This window comes from Pleurodeles waltl, chromosome 4_1 (genome assembly GCF_031143425.1).
Source record: "Pleurodeles waltl isolate 20211129_DDA chromosome 4_1, aPleWal1.hap1.20221129, whole genome shotgun sequence".
Taxonomy (NCBI): Eukaryota; Metazoa; Chordata; class Amphibia; order Caudata; family Salamandridae; genus Pleurodeles; species Pleurodeles waltl.
Window position 1 is genome coordinate 436,541,578 of NC_090442.1, and position 13,971 is coordinate 436,555,548.

The following is a 13,971-nucleotide window of genomic DNA, read 5'->3' on the forward strand; positions in this document are numbered from 1 at the left end:
AAGTTTGTGCCCACCACTTACATCATGGTAACATTGGCTGGTCCCAAATTGGCATATTTAATTTACTTATAAGCCCCTTATAAAGTTGCACTACATGCACCCAGGGTCTGTAAATTAACTGTTACTAATGAGCTTGCAGCACTTGGTGTGCCACCCACTTACGCAGCCTTTCAAACCTGTCTCAGACCTGCCACTGCAACCTGTGTGTGCAGTTTTAAACTGCCATGTTGGCCTCTCAAAATAAACCCTTTGCCAGGTCCCAACCTTCCTTTTTAATACATATAAGTCATCTCTAGGGTTGGCCATAAACTGACTACAGGGCATGGTGCAAAGTCTTTAAAAAGTAGGACATGCACTTTTAAGTTTTACATGCCCTGAGAGTGAAAAACTCTTACATTCATTTTTTTCATATTGCAAGACCCACAATGGAGTTACCATTTTACATTTAAATTAAAGTTGTCCCCCTACATTTAGCGCTACAATCCAGTTTGATATAATTTATAACAAAGACCAACCCAGTATACCCCTCAGGACCAGGGTCTATATATTACTGAATTATTGGTCCTCTGGGACTCTTATGTGGAAAGTTTTATGCACATATAATCGATATTCCTAACAATGTATTTATTTTTGTTCAATGTAATAAATACTAGAAGAACAAGTTACTTACCTTCGGTAACGCTTTTTCTGGTGGATACACTAGCTACCTGTGGATTGCTCACCTTATGAATTCGTCCTTGCGCCAGGTGAGGAAGCCACAGGTAGTTGTATCCATCAGAAGCAGCCATTATTCATTAAAAAAAAAATATATTATTTGTATTACATTTCATATCATCAAATAAATGCACACCAATAGCATACATTTGTAAATGGTGACAGGATGCAGGCAGCACAATGTGTGAGCAAGGTAAAAAAAAGTTACTATGTACAAAGTAAAACAACAGCTTATGTTATAAAATCCCTGGTCATAATATGTAGTCAATTGAAACCTGTTAGAAATCACAGTTGTTCCCTAAATATATTCCAACACGTACACCGAAGGACACTTATGTTGCTGTTTTGACCCTGAAATTAGTTACAGGCTCTCACCAGGACAAACCATCTTACTACTGAATCCATCTACAAGAGAAAACACCCATTTAGACACTGTAATCTCTGTTCAGTGTATTGTTATTGGGTCTACCAGACAGTGTACTCAGCACCTATTGAACTTGATGTGTATACCAGATATAGCTTTCTATGATAATATAGTGCACTACTATGTAGAAGGTACAGGACTATTGAGATATCTTCACTGTGATGTAGCTCCTATGGTCACAAGCATGCAGCGGGGTGCCACTATCAATATTATACATAATTGCATGCTTGGTCTAGAATACCACATTAATTAATCTGTCACAGGCAATCACATTTTGCTTTTTTTCCACTCCTGCGTCAGGTGGAGCCATTTCGCTAGGGTTATCCTCAATAACCAAACCAATAATTCAAACAGGTAGTGTTTGACAACCCCAATACATTGTGTGTGCACTCAGGTTAATACACTAAGGTGGACATACTATTTTAGGCTGACTCTTGATAGGTCACTAAATCTTTCTTTTCAACATATACCTTCATGAAAGCATTTCATGGCGGAAAAGTGCTCAGTTGTGCAATGGGCTCAAAATAACCCCATAGTGTTTTATGAATTTACAATGTATGCAAGTCCTACTTTTCAAGCTCCATTTATTCCTCTAACCAGGTAGACAAAGCTAAGGCATGAATACCAACACAAAAAATCTTCTTAGTGCCCCTGTATTAGGTAAAGAAGCCCCCAACCAATGGTGGACCCAAAACAACACTTAATTGCTATGAGGCCTGAACAAGGTTCCAGTCCCTGCTGCTGCATCCTGCTGAATGGAGACAAGCGGGAAGCTCCTTCTGAGACAACAAAGTGTCTGTGGACACTAGACTGGTAACCCCATATCCGGCCAACATTTTGAAATAAGTCCAGGTGAATTGTCAGTACCACTAAAAAAATTAACACCACTCATTATGCTCTAAAACATAATGGACCCCTAATTACATGCCGTCTGTGGTGAAATCTGTCTCTCATCATGGGGTCGATTGTGAGGTGTTCCTAAACACTAATAAATAATGGGAGATTAAAGCCATTACTCACTCCTCTGTGAGTTTGCACGGACTGAGATTTGATGGCCTTAATCATTTTTTGTTGTGTTACTTTGTACAGTGCCATTTGTTTTCTGCACTTTGCTCATGCACTGCACGGTCTGCACAACTGCCACCATCTAAAAACAAATGCTGTTGTTGAGCACCTACTTGATGATATGAAATGGAAAACAAATCATTGTTTGTTTTTTTAACAAAGAAGGCCTAGTATTTATTACATTTATCAAAAAGATTGAAATTATTAAGTCTACAATGATATCTGCATTTAGGTTTCCGCATAAAAGAGTCCAACAGGACCAATACCTCAGTAACAATCCAGTTTAAAGCAAGCACTCTACCCACAACAAACTCAGAGACACAAGTTTGTTTATGGAAACACAGGAGTCTTCAGCAATTGGTGTTACATGTGGATCAACAGACCTTTTAACCAGGATTTAACTGCGTGGTGACAATGGATATCCACATCCCACACTATGAATATTGTGTAGAGTGCAGAGGAGTCACATCTGCCCATTCAGATCAGCTTACTGTTTGTTCCTGGGAAGTACTTCACATTTCTTTCACATCTGTTCAAGGCTAATTACTGGCAGCGTTACTGATGGAAAACTAATGCAAATTGGACTCCAAGAGTTTCAGGCTGGAAAAAAGTTGACTTTCTTAAAGTTAATTTTCTTTAAAAGTTATTAAATTTCGACTTCACTATTAAATTGAATTTTTAATAAGCCTTAAACACACTTGTTTAATTATTTTTATATCTGGCCCCATTCCTGGGATACCTTATTTTAATCTATGATCTGGTTTTCTACAAAAGACAGCTAAACTTGCCACAGTGAAACTAGTTTTTTGGGCTTTGTCAATGTAGGTACTTCGTTACATTCATTTTCTACTTGTCTGACTTTTAGATATCGTGCACCCTATCTTGTAAGCTACAGGACCTAGATTGGGAAGACTTGCTAATGTTTAAAAGGGGGTAGGATTTTACCAGCAAAAAGGGTTATTTTAATAGACACACTGTCAAACAGGCTTGAAGCCATGTTTGTACTGCTACTATAGTAGATGGCACAACAGCTGCAGTCCATAAGTGACATTTAACGTCCAAGCCCTAGATGCACTTTCTACACCACCTTCTAGGTCACAGAATGACCTGGCTAATGAATGTTATTTAGGCAGGATACTATTTGCAAACCCCTGTAACTGGCTCATATACAGGATTGTTGGCCTACACGGAACATACCATTATCTTTGGGTTGCCAATCTTGTCTGTTTTTTTAAAGCAGCAACTGTTCCCCAGAGGAACCAAAGCTGCTTTAAAAAATAAAAATATTTGTCATTTGTAATGTGTTGAAAGAGGAGGCTCACCTTAACCTTGCTCCCCACCGAAGGCACTGGACACAATACTCAAACTGTAAACTGTCTAACGGGTGTAGCTTTCGATTTTGAAATCAGTTTCCACCCTCTTTAAGGTGTTGGTTACTGTTCAGTGGTTATAAATGCAATTCCAATAGCAAAACTTTGATAAATGTAATTGATAATAAGAGGGATGCCACTTTTACACCCGCTCCTAGTTGCAACTGCAGAACCCCTTTTGTGATTCGGAAATGCTTTACCAAATAATAAAATGTGCTTAACACATAGTAAAAAGACATAGTGTGGTTTCAAACCATGTGGTTTGCGCATGAGAAGGTTTGCAGCTACAAAATTCATTTGTACATCTGTCCCTATGTCCAAAAGGTAAAATCTATTCCAGCTAGGAGCTTTGGGCACCAAAATCAAATGCTTCACCTACGGCTCAATGGCAACGTATCTGAGTTTGGGGGAATGGTACCCACTTTTAGCTTTGTATCTTACCCCGTTTAAGAATTTGAGTGTGCTTATCCTATCTGTATGGTTGTAGATTACATTTTGCCCTATGTAGCTGGTTCTGTGTCCCAATTTGGTTCTTCGTCTACGTTTCTCATTGTGTGTACTATTGTGGATCTTCTACAATGTTGCTAGTTGTATGTGCCACTGCAGTTATTCTTCTATGTCACTGGTTTTATGTGCAATTGTGGCCCTTATTAAATCCAGAAGTGAAAGAGAAGCAGTGACGTTTTACCTTATTTACTGAACATTTTCAAGATTATATCAAAGTGATTGCCCAGTACCACTGTAATAAATTGGAGCTGCTCCTTTTAAGACGTGCTACAAACATCTTTAGTTCCTGTCATCAAAAGGCTGCTATGTTTAGGTCTCATGAACAACATCTGGAGTACTTGTAATCAAAAGAACAAGATACCATTGGTTCCAAATTGTACCACTGCCCCAATGACACTCCCATTAGTTTTTTGTGATTGGTTATAGTAGTAATGTAGGTAAATTGCGGATGCAACATGATGTGCCGCTTGAAACTGAAACTTAATCAGTGTTCTTTAACATTGTTAGTTTGCTGGCACAAGAATATCTTAGTTAACCCCTTGTTCACCATAAACGTTATGGTTACGTCTGTGGCTGCATCTCTCAGGCACCACAGATGTAACCATTACGTCCATGTACCGGCCCTCGGGGAAGCGCTAGCGCTCCCCTGAGGGCCACCCCCCATGTCAGGGCCCCCCTCCCTAACCTCCCCAATGACATCATCAAAGGGTGCAAGACACACTGGAAGCCATCTGCTTCCAGCACGTCCAACAGAACGGAGGTGAGTTTTTCCTCCGGGCGGGGGAGGGGAAGATAACTGTAAAAGAGGCATTGGGGGAAAGGACAGCAGGAATGCCCTCTAGACACCAGGGAATTAGTGTTAGTGTGTGTGTGTATGTGTGTGCTTACAGTGTGGGGGAGCGACCCCTTGGGCAACGGTCGCTCCGCTTGGGGGGCATTATATTTATTGCCGTTTCAGCCCCCCTTGGCAGAAAGCCACTTGAAATCAGGGATTGTTTTTGTGGCTGATTCTTTTCTGTTGGGGGCAGCCCGTTGGGCAAGGGTCTACTTGGCAGTTCTGTCCCCCTTGGGGGGCAACTGGTCTATTTTTTTTAGGCCCATAATCCACTTAACGCCAGGGATCGTGTGTGTGTGCTTTGTGTGGGGGGGTGGCCCCTTGGGCAAGGGTTGCCCCCCAAAGGGGGCAATATAATCAAGCACATTTCTGCCCCCCTTGGGGGCAGACTGTCCTATTTTTTTAGGCACTTCTGCCCCGAGGGTGGGCAGAAACCATGAAGACGCCAGGGATTTTTTCTTTCTTTTTTTTTTTTTGTGTTGAGCGGGCGTCCCCTTGGGCAAGTGTCACCCCCAAGGGGCAAAAAGCACTATTGGGCAGATCTGCCTATTTTGCTTAGGCCCATCTGTCCCCAAGGGGGCAGAATGCACTTAGCCCAGAGATCATGTGTGTGCTTTGTGTGGGGGGTGGCCCCTTGGACAAGGGTCACCCCCAAAGGGGGCAATATATTCTATGGCATTTCTGCCCCCCTTGGGGGGGGCAAAGTGGCCTATTTTTTTAGGCCCATGTGCTCCAAAGCATAGAACACTAGACACTAGGGAAAATTAAAAAATGGTTGGTGGAGGAGTGTTAGTCAACTGGCTAAGTATTTGCATTTATGATAAAAACAGTTTATTTCTCCTTTTTGTTCTAGTTCAAAGCTTTTGCTTCCTTTGCGCTGGCTTGTTGCAGTTTTGGCAGTGGTTGACCTGCGGTTTGCGTAGTTGCATGTTTTAGGTAAGTAAATAAATTTACTCCAAAGGAGTATTGTTGCCATGCATTAGTGACATGTTTGTAGGTGGTGTACGGAAGGCAGGATTGTGTGTGAAATTGTCCTTAGATTTATGCACAATGATTATTGTGTTGTCATATGTCTAATTTTCTTTTTTTTTTCTTTTTAGTGGGATATCATGGGTGATTGCTGTGGCTGTGCAGAGTAGTTGCTGGTGGGTCAAGCTTTTTCAGGCAAGTGAGCGGTATAGTTTTTGAGTTTATAACTCTTAGTGATAAAGCTACACTTTCTTTGTTACTTATATTACATAGTGCTGGTTGTTGGTGGTGCATTTGTCGAGATACTTTTTGTAGGAAGGATCATGGCTAGCCATAGGCTGACCGCTCAACAGGTTGTTGGTGTGCTTTTTGAGTCGTCTTCTGACCATGATTATGAGACTGACTCTGCACCTAAGGCAGAGGAGGAAGTGCAAGATTCTGGAAGTGAATTTTCTGTCAGAGAGGAATCATGTGATGATGAAGCCACTCTCAGTGCTGATGAAGGGCCTGTTTTAGAGGAGGACACTAATGTGCCAATGGTGTAGCAGCCAGAGGCTGAAAGGCTTCCCATTGGAAGACTTGACACGTGGGTTGCACCAAACATTGAGCAGCCACAGTTGCCTGCGTTTACTGGTTTTCCAGGGTGTTGAGTTAATATGGAAAAAAAATTGCTCTTTGAGTTGTTTATGGACGATATAGTTTTGGAAGAGATTGTTGAGTAGACTAATTTGAATGCAGAGCAGTATTTGAGAGACAACAGAACCAGACTTAGGCCATACTCTCGACCTATCCGGTGGATTCCCACAAATATGGAAGAGTTTAACTTTTTTGATGGGGCTGATAAGGAAGCCATCACTGTCGTCATATTGGTCTACTAGTCCCTTGATGACAACTGCTATATTTCCTGCAATCATGAGTTGTAACCGGTGTGAGCTTCTTCTTCGGATGTTGCATTTTGTAGATAATGGTTTAGCCTTGCCACAAGATCACCCTGATTCTGACCGTCTTTTTAAAATTAGACCTGTCCTTGATCATTTGGTAGACCGTTTTTCAGAGATCTATGTTCCAGGCAAAGAAATAAAGAAATATCTGTAGATGAGTCTTTGGTCCTGTTCAAGGGTAGGCTGTACATTCCTAGCAAGAGGGCACGGTATGGAATTAAATTGTATATGCTGTCTGAAAGTAGTACAAGATATGTTTATAATTTCCAGGTCTACACTGGTAGGGATTCCAGTATGGACCCCCCTGGTTGTCCACCCACTTTTGGAGTTAGTGAGAAAATTGTGTGGGAACTTGGTAGACATCTGTTTAACAAAGGTCACCATTTATATGTAGATAACTTCTACACTGGAGTTCAGTTGTTCAGAGTGGACACTGTTGATTGTGGCACAATCCGCTCTAATCGGAAAGGCTATCCAAGAGAGCTTGTCTGTAAAAAAACTTGAGAAGGGACAGTGCAGTGCCTTGCGGAATGATGAGCTGCTAGCTTTGTAGACAGGAGGGATGTGTACATGCTAACTACCATCCATGATGAGAGTACTTCACTTGTGGCTGTTTGGGGTAAAGTTGCTGAAGTGCACAAACATATGTGCATTTTAGACTACAATAAGCACATGGGTGGTGTTGATAGAGTAGAACAGAGGTTGGAACCTTACACTGCTTCTCGTAAGTTTTATGTTCGGTAAAAGAAATTAGCAGTTCACCTGTTCCACTTGGCAACTTTTAATGCTTTTATTGTGTTCAAGCATAGTTCTCCAGAGTCAAGGATGACATTTGTGAAATTTCAGGAGTCTATCATAGCGAGCCTTGTTGTGCTGGTACAGGCAAGAGTTCCTAGAGAAGCAGTGGTGAAGGATGAGGCTAGATTGAAAAATCGTCACTTTGCTGAGCACATTCCTCCCATGGCCCCGAAAAAAATTTTCTGCTAAGAGATGTAGAGTCTGTGCTCGAAGAGGTATCAGGAAGGAGACTAGGATGTACTGCTCTGAATGTCCTTCAAAGACTGGGCTGTGTGTGGGTGGCTGGTTCAGGAGCTACCACACACAGAAGAATTATTGGGAAATACTGTGAGCATAAACTGCTGTTTTATATTTTCATATGTTCAGTTTCACGGTTGGCATTACTATCATGTATTCAGTTAGAACTTTTGTGTTTGTAGTTTTGTACTTATTTATAATTAGTGGTCTTTGTTGTTTAAAAACAAAAAAAAAGTGAAGGTGTTGTGAGTGGGGTGGCGCTTGGCTGGTGGTGTGCGGTGGGTGGCGCTTGGCTGGCAGTATGCAGGGGGGCGCTTGGCTGGCAGGGTGCAGGGGGTGGCGCTTGGCTGGCAGTGTGAGTGGGGTGGCACTTGGCTGGTGGTGTGCGTGGGGTGGCGCTTGGCTGGCAGTATGCGGGGGTGGCGCTTGGCTTGCAGTGTGAGTGGGGTGGCACTTGGCTGGTGGTGTGCATGGGGTGGCGCTTGGCTGGCGGTGTAAATATTGACTTGCTGTTGGCTACTGCAACACACTGCCAGGCAAACGCCATTCCACACACTCCCATCAGCTGGTGTGATTGCTGTATCAGGCATGAGGGCGTATGTAAGTAATGGGCCCTTGAGTGGAGCAGTCTGTCGATGCGAGTGTTGTAATGTGCTGGGACCGTGGCTGGCAGCATGAATGGTCTTGTGCATGTCATGTATGAAAGGTGTGTGAATGGACTGTAAAGCGGTTGCTGCCTTGTTGTGGCTTTACCGCTCACGAGCTGTGAGTCATTGGTTCAGTTATTAACAGTGCATTTCATTTTTGTGAAATCTCTTGTTAATAAAATCTGATCTACTAAACCATCACTCACCCTGGTGCCAAATCCAACCAGTATGTGTGGTAAAAATAACAATACCTGCTCCGCTGTAATCATGCGTCGCAGCACCCCCGTGACACGCTAGGTGTCTCGGGTGGGACCCCGATGATGAAGCATGCCACCAATTTGGTTGGTGGGTGAGGGGCATTTTTAACATAACCTAAGTCCGTTTCTTTTCACAATTTTAGTGTTTGGAACATCACATAAGTACATGGACACATCAAAATGATCTATTGCAAAACTACCTGTGTTGAGGGGGGCACCTATGTTTTTGGTCCTGGGTGCGGCCTTCATATAGGGAAACCTACCAAACCCAGACATGTTTTAAAACCCCAAGGAGTACAGAGAGGTGTGGATTGCCTGGGTCCCCTAACATTTTCTTAACCAGACTCCTCTGCAAACCTCAAAATGTGCTTAATAAAGCATATTTTCCTCACTTTTCTATGTAGGATCACTGCTCGCGGCACAAATTTCCTACCACCCAGCGTTCCTCTCAGTCTCCCAAGTAAAATGATACCTCATTGGCCCGGGTCCCCAAAGCAGAGTCAGCCTAAAAGATGTGCATATCAACTTGCTGTGCTAACCCCTCAATCTCTACAGGTTATTGGCATTTTTCTGTTGCAGGCACCTGGGCCACCCACACAAGTGAGGTATCATTTTTATCGGGAGACTTGGGGGAATGCTGGGTGGAAGGAAATTTGTGGCTCCTCTCAGATTCCAGAACTTTCTGTCACCGAAATGTGAGGAAAAAGTGTTTTATTAACCAAATTCTGAGGTTTGCAAAGGATTCTGGGTAACAGAACCTGGTGAGAGCCCCACAAGTCACCCCACCCTGGATTCCCATAGGTGTCTAGCTTTTAAAAATACACAGGTTTGGTAGGGTTCCCTAGGTGCCGGCTGAGCTAGAGGACAAAATCCACAGCTAGGCGCTTTGCAAAAAACAGCTGTTTTCTTTGGGAAAATGTGATGTGTCCATGTTGTGTTTTGGGGCATTTTCTGTCACGGGAAACAGGCCTACCCACACAATTGAGGCACCATTTTATCGGGAGACTTGGGGGAATGCTGGGCGAAAGGAAATGTGTGGCTCCTCTCAGATCCAGAACGTTATGTCACTGAAATGTAAGGAAAAAGTGAGGTTTTTTTGCCACATTTTGAGGTTTGCAAAGGATTCTGGGTAACAGAATCTGGTGAGAGCCTCTCAAGTCACCGCATCTGGGATTCCCCTGAGGTGTCCACTTTTCAAAAATGTGCAGGTTTTGTAGGTTTCCCTAGATGCCGGTTGAGCTAGAGGCCAAACTCCACAGCTAAGCACTTTGCAAAAAAACAGCTCTGTTTTCTTTGGGAAACTGTGATGTGTCCACGTTGTGTTTAGGGGCATTTTCTGTCACAGGCACTAGGCCTACCCTCACAGGTGGGGTACCATTTTTATCAGGAGACTTGGGGGAACACTGGGTTGAAGGAAATTTGTGGCTCCTTTCAGATTCCAGAACGTTATGTCTCCGAAATGTGAGGAAAAGGTGTTTTGTAGCCAAATTTTGAGGTTTGCAAAGGATTCTGGGTAACAGAACCTGGTGAGAGCCCCACAAGTCACCCAACTTGGATTCCCCTAGGTGACTAGTTTTCAAAAATGCGCAGGTTTGGTAGGTTTCCCTCGGTACCGGCTGAGCTAGAGGCCAAAATCCACAGCTAGACACTTTGCAAAAAACAGCTCTGTTTTCTTTGGAAAAATGTGATGTGTTCAGGTTGTGTTTTGTTGCGTTTCCTGTCGCGAGCATTAGGCCTACCCACGCAACTGAAGTACCATTTCTATCAGGAGACTCAGGGGAACACAGAATAGCAAAACAAATGTTATTGCCCCTTGTCTACATTTTATCTTTCCAAATGTAAGACAGTGTGTAAAAAAGACATCTATTTGAGAAACGCCTGTAATTCACATGCTAGTATGGGCACCCCGGAATTCAGAGATGTGCAAATAACCACTGCTTCTCAACACCTTATCTTGTGCCCATTTTGGAATTACAAAGGTTTTCTTGATACCTATTTTTCACTCTTTATATTTCAGCAAATAAATTGCTGAATACCCGGTATAGAATGAAAACCCATTGCAAGGTCCAGCTTATTTATTGGCTCTGGGTACAAGGATTCTTGATGAACCTACAAGCCCTAGATATTCCTGCAACCAGAAGAGTCCGGCAGACGTAACGGTATATTGCTTTAAAAAATCTGGTATCACAGGAAAAAGTTGCAGAGTAAAACACGAAGAAAAATGGCTGTTTTTTTTAACTCAATTTCAATATTGTTTCATTTCAGCTGTTATTTTCTGTAGGAAACTCTTGTAGGATCTACACAAATTACCCCTTGCTAAACTCAGAATTTTGTCTACTCTTCAGAAGTGTTTAGCTTTCCTGGATCCAGCATTGGATTCACACCCATTTTTGTCACTAACTGAAAGGAGGCTGAAAGCAAAATAAATAGTATAAATGGGTTATGTCCCAGTAAAATGCCAAAATTGTGTTGAAAAATGTGTTATTTTGATTCAAGTCTGTCTATTCCTGAATGCTGGGAAGATGGTGATTTTAGCACCGCAAACCCTTTGTTGATGCCATTTTCAGGGAAAAAAACACACGCCTTCTTCTGCAGCCCTTTTTTCCCATTTGTTTTTTAAAAAACAAAATTGTTGCTGTATTTTGGCTAATTTCTTTGTTTCCTTCAAGGGAAGCCACAAAGTATGGGTAGCTCTAGAATCCCTGGGATGTTGGAAAAAAAGGACGCAAATTTGGCGTGGGTAGCTTATGTGGACAAAACGTTATGAGGGCCTAAGCGCGAACTGCCCCAAACAGCCAAACAAAGGCTTGGCATCTGAGGGGGAAAAGGACTGGCGGCAATGGGGTTAACAATGTATGGCTTTACTGCTTGCTGTTTGGATGCCAGCACCACTAATAAAACAAAGGACACAGTGCTATTCATTAACTGCCCATGCACAGTCACCTGTTTTAGTTTGCTGACAAGGAATCATGTTGTTAGATTTACACATGTTAATGTTAAAAATTATGAATGATAAGTAATAAAAAATACTAGACCTTTTTCAAAGTATTTTGTTGTTTAAATACAAACTTCATCATCTGTCTCAATTTCATGCACTTCTTTGAGGGTACAGCATAACTTGAGTAAAAGGGCCCTTTTTTATATTATTATTATTATTATAGTTACTATTATTATTATTATAGTCATTATCACTTTTATATGAAGATTATTAATAATTTTCTTTTCTATCATGACTGGATGTTTTTGAAGAATGGATTGTAACCAACAAGTACAATTTACAGCATCAAATATATTAAACCTCTTGTTTATAAGCAGAAAGCTTACTTTATCAATAACTTTACGTTTCTGCTTCTCAAGAACAATAATTTGATTCATAAGCAAGAAGGCGAGAAAATACTTATGAAAGCCCACTTGCATATATTACTCAGAAATGGTATGTTCTACCTTACTTAACCTACCATATCCAAGCTACTATACCTAACCTACCTATCATACTATACATATTATCTGTCTACCAAACCTAATGTCTTACCATATCAGCCTGTCATACCTACCATGAATAGCCTAACATTGTATTAACTATTCATACTCCATTGTGAGGCACTTAAGCAAATTTTAGGATAGGTAGCACATAGTACCTTGGGGGGTGGCAGTGGTTGACAGTGTGTTTTCCTGTATCTGAAGCTTTTTTATTACATGTGTGTAAGACAAAAGAGGTGCTCTCATTTCAATTCTGGGGCAGGGTATATAGTAGTGTGAAGGAGGAAAATGTATCAGAGATACCCACACAAATGATAATTGTAATTAGGTGGCAATTATAACTAACTCCACAGTCAGAGATCCACTTGGATTGTCTGTGTTTTAGGCAATCCAGTTGGGTGGATGGAAGTAGGACAACTAAAACAGATACGCACCAACCTAGTTAGAGAGGCAACAGAAAGTCATAGGAAATAATGGAATTACCAATCATTTGTGGGTAAATTCTGATTGTGTCAAATGAGACAAATTACGTCAAATGAGTAAGAAAGGAAGTTTGTGGCATGCTGCTGTCCAAATACACCTCATTACTTAAGAACAAAGTGGAAGAACAACCAAGCTGCTAACCTTTGCCACACTCTGTCTGCCACACTCCACCAGGCAGTCCGATTGCCCAGTTACAACTTTGGCGGGCATCCCTACTGGGATCATAGATCCTGACAGAGTGATGGTTGTAGGGCTTGTAACCACCCATGGCAGCGACGAACACAGCGCCAGTTGGTTGATTACAACCCCACTTCCTGCCATGGACCCTGGGGGGGTGCTGCCACAAAAAGGCTAGTAGAGAGCCAGTGCCGGGGGCCACCCTGCCCAGCACTGTTGGAATGCACAGTGTCTCCTTTGCAGGCAGTGCGCATTCCAAGGGTATTGAATGCTAGGATATTGGTCTCTGCTCCCTTGCAGGAGCTGAGGCCACTATACTAGCACTGTTCCCACCTGTCAGCTGGGCGGGAACACGTATTACAATGTTTGACCGCCAAACTCAAAATGAGCGCCATAGTTTTGAAAGTCCCAGATTTCACCTTCTCCTGCTTGGTCAAAGGAGGCCAACACTTTGAGCAGTTGTTTGCACCTGAAGCCCCTCTCATGCTTCTGGGGGCTCCCAAAGATAAACGAGCACCAGTTGGATGGTCATGACTCAAACTCTAGCTTGACCAGCACCCTGCATGTTTGAGGGCAAGAAAAAGCAACTTGTAGGATGCTGCGTTCACACAGCAAAAATGAATTGCCCCCCCACGTTATCTTTATATCCTTACATTTTTCACTTGCTCTCATTCAGAAAATAGTAATGTCAAGCCAATATACAATTCTTCATACCAGACATAGATGTCAATTAAGATAATCTAGAATAAATAAGGCATGTTCGGGGATATACCAGGAACAAAATAAGAGGATTGTAAGCCACTTTGTGCCTTGTTGTTCAGGTATGTATAAGGGCACATTTTATTCTTAGATGCAGCCAGGTACAAGCTACACCTTTCATTGACATAAGCAGCCAGGGCCCAACACACAATAATGAATATACATTTTTTGGTCTCTAGATGATTTATGAAGGACTAACATATCACTAACCCAAAATCATTTACAATCAGAGAAATGTTGCTTCACTGTCATGTGTTCCCAACTCCAGCTTGGAAAAATATTTAAAATGACAATTTGTCCTTTTTTAG

General features: G+C 42.1%; 1 protein-coding gene across 8 annotated transcripts in view; it reads right to left on the reverse strand.

Moving 5' to 3' along the window:
* PCLO (piccolo presynaptic cytomatrix protein) overlaps nt 1-13,971 on the reverse strand; it is a 1,309,308-nt gene that overhangs the window by 529,195 nt on the left and 766,142 nt on the right. The window lies entirely within an intron of this gene.